Genomic DNA, 3,269 nt, shown 5'->3' on the forward strand with positions numbered 1-3,269 from the left:
CCCTCACAAACATGTGGGTCCGATGTGTTATTTAATAATTCGAATCGAGGTCCCACCCAAATGATGTGAGTAGTAGGTAAACGGTTATGTAAATCATTATGTACGTATAGCACGGTCCGAAGATTTGTTAACTGTGAAATAGTGTAAAATTATTACATCAAAACTTTAATTAAAAAAGAAATTCCTTTTTAGATGAATATTAAAAATTATTAATTTTTTTGTAAAATTTTTATTCATTGAACTCCTAATTTTGCTATCAAATATGATTCTCCGAGATCCTTTGATGGATCAAGAAAATGTATTTTTTATTTTCCCACCAACGGATGCAAGTTGATTTTAGTTAAATATGAACCGACCATTTTACATAGTATATTGTTTTGATTTTCAAGTAAGATTTCAAATTAAAATGTTCACCCTAATGTATACCGACACTTTTAAAGATATGAAAATCTTATAAAATGTTAAGCTTTCCTCCTAAGTTTGCATACATTGCCATAAATTTTCTAATTAGATTTCAACAATTTAATCCGTTCAAACATACCATAATAAAACACACTTTACGTACCATATTCTAAAAGGTTTAGCTATATGGTATTAAAAAAATATATAAATTTGTCATTAAAAAGAGTTAAATGGACAAAAATATTCGTAGTTGAAAAATAACAAATATCACCATTTGTATTACACTATATAAACACTTTACTTATAAATTTTTAATTGTTTTTTGCTATACAAAAGTTCAATTACAATTTCATAATTTTTTTGGCATTCATCCATCAGTTCATAAATTAACATCCAGTCGAATCCTTTCCACTATATTCACACATCATATTTTTTATTAATTATATTTATATAGTATTCTCGTATATGAAGCTCTCATTGAAAAGAAAATCATCCACTATATACTTAATAATTTCAAATTACAAAATTATTCCAACTTAAAATCAACAAATGAATTTTAACTAAAAAATAATAAGTGATATAAAATATTATTTTAATTAATTGTTTTTCAAATGAAAGCAATTTCAATTTTTTTATAAAATTTTTATCAACTTATTCAAGTTATTCACTTAAAAAGTTACAAAGACAGGTGCCAGGGTTTATTAATGGTGAAGTTCCCATCCAATATATCCCACATCGAATTCTAAGGAAACATGAGACAAGCTGCGTAGTATAAACGAATCGGGCCCTGACTGAATTAAGCATACCTTTCTCGGCCTTTTGGCTAAGATCAAGTGTAGTATCTGTTCTTATCAGTTTAATATCTGATATGTGGGCCATTGGCCCACACGATATTAAATTAATTTTTTAAGGGGGAAGGCCCATAAAGGTAGCTTGCTGCCTGGGCCTTCGAGCGTCGCCCATGCGTTGCACTATTGCACGGGCCTGGCGCACCCCACCAAATCTAGTCCACAAATCTTTTGATGGGCCTTTTGAATAAGCATGTTCGGTTAATCTTAACATCAATTATAATTAAACGAGTAAGGTTTAATTAAAAACACATTTTATTATTTATTGGTCAAAGTAGGAAATAAAAAAGTTGCCAATTAGTTAAAGACGAGAATTTATTTTATTTTTATATAAAAGTTGGCAAAAATCAATATTTCCGAACACGGTTTGTAAACAAAAGGTGAGTTGAAAAGTAACTTTTTACATTTTTTTTAAAGCTTAAACCGAACATGTTTAATATTTACCTTCAAGCTCAACATCATTCTCGTGTGCAGGTTCTAACATCGATGTGCCAACAGGGACCTTGGTATGCTTCTCTTCTCCATCCTTGTCTACAAATGTTACTGATATTCTGCAGTCTAACAGGAAAGCAAGTAAAGAACAGTTGGAAAATCTGATCCTCTTATGCGTTTGCTCCATCCATACCTCAAGATTCAAAAATATACTGACCTAACTACATTGACTTGCAAGTGGTTTCAACACACACTGATAGAATAGCTATTGACGGTTTGGTTTTACCCTTGGTTATTTCCCTCAGCGCTACAACTCTATCTGGGTTTTATCCCTTTTTTTAACAATGGCTATGCCAAGTACATACCCTATGAACCCTTTTTCAGAACTTAACTATCCAATGGGAAGAAAGAAAAGCTGAAAAAATAAGAGAAGTGCTACAGGTACAGCTTAATCACGTGGAAGAATATATCAGGATCGAAGCATATCTTCTCTGTCATGTCATTTTGGCAATACGATTCCTGCAACTAAAACATAATATTAGAGTTTTAAAGATCAAAATGATTTCTGCAACTAATTAGAATAATTTGAGTTTTGAAGATATACTAACCAGGGATTGCAAATAATGATTATGAACCAGAGGCAGGTATGATGTCCCTGGCGAAAAGGATGGAGCTGCAACACAATAGAAAGCAATAAAAACAGGTGATGGAATAAAGTTTCCTCAAATAAAAAGTTCAGCTATATGATTGCAAATATCATGAATAGGTCTTGCTTTTCTGCAGAGAGGTCGTGAGAAAATCAGTTTTCACATTTTTGCCATCGTTAGGAATGTTACAAGAAATAATTATCTGACCGGATGCCAGGAAAGCATATTTCTCCCTAAAGTTTCTCCCCTTTTTTCTCACTGCCAGTGTCTCCATTGTATCATTCATTAAGAGAAACCCAACACATCTAAACACATGAAGTCCAGCAACGTGACTAGTGCCATTCAGAGTCAGATGGATTTTCCGTCACATATGAGTTCGATCAATAGAGGAAGATTTGAGACTGCTAATTATGCATCTATGAGTGACATGGAGAAGTAGAGTAGGAGAGTTCTATTGGAAAGAAGCTGCAGAACAGAAACTAAATGCAGATTTTTCTAATGCATTTTACTATCAGGAATTGGGATGGGGTAGCAAACATTTTCCAGAGAGTTTTTGGTCTGTTGAATGTATGCACCATAGAGTTCTTTAAACACGTGCTTGCAGCCGCCCAGTTCCCACTTGATTCAGTTTATTATAATTACCAAATACCAATAAACAAACAAATAAATAACCACCCGATCTTTACCAAAAATCGTCAGTTGGTTATTCGAGAGACAAAAACTAGTTATAAAATTTCCCAGTATTACTCGTATAAGGATAAATATAGATCCTACACAGATAAGATGAGGCTTATATCATTTATCAGCTCTCGTCCCCTACTAATTTTTGTAAATAATGAACATGAACTAAGACAAGTTAAAGAGGGTGGAGAAATCCAGCTTTACTTGAAATATGGATTTGAGTCTTGGGTAAGTGCAAGTGTACAAGCAGTCTTCTACC

The 3,269-nt window shown here is 32.7% G+C and overlaps 1 long non-coding RNA gene across 1 annotated transcript; it reads right to left on the bottom strand.

Moving 5' to 3' along the window:
- Positions 1 to 1,551: 1,551 nt before the first annotated feature.
- On the bottom strand, positions 1,552 to 3,026 carry LOC111380290. Its single transcript, XR_002700165.1, has 2 exons — positions 2,291 to 3,026; positions 1,552 to 2,207 (listed from the first exon to the last, which is right to left on the bottom strand). It is a non-coding gene; the product is annotated as an uncharacterized LOC111380290 (long non-coding RNA).
- Positions 3,027 to 3,269: the final 243 nt, after the last annotated feature.

This window comes from Olea europaea, unplaced genomic scaffold, assembly GCF_002742605.1.
Source record: "Olea europaea var. sylvestris unplaced genomic scaffold, O_europaea_v1 scaffold2118, whole genome shotgun sequence".
In the NCBI taxonomy this organism is placed as follows: Eukaryota; Viridiplantae; Streptophyta; class Magnoliopsida; order Lamiales; family Oleaceae; genus Olea; species Olea europaea.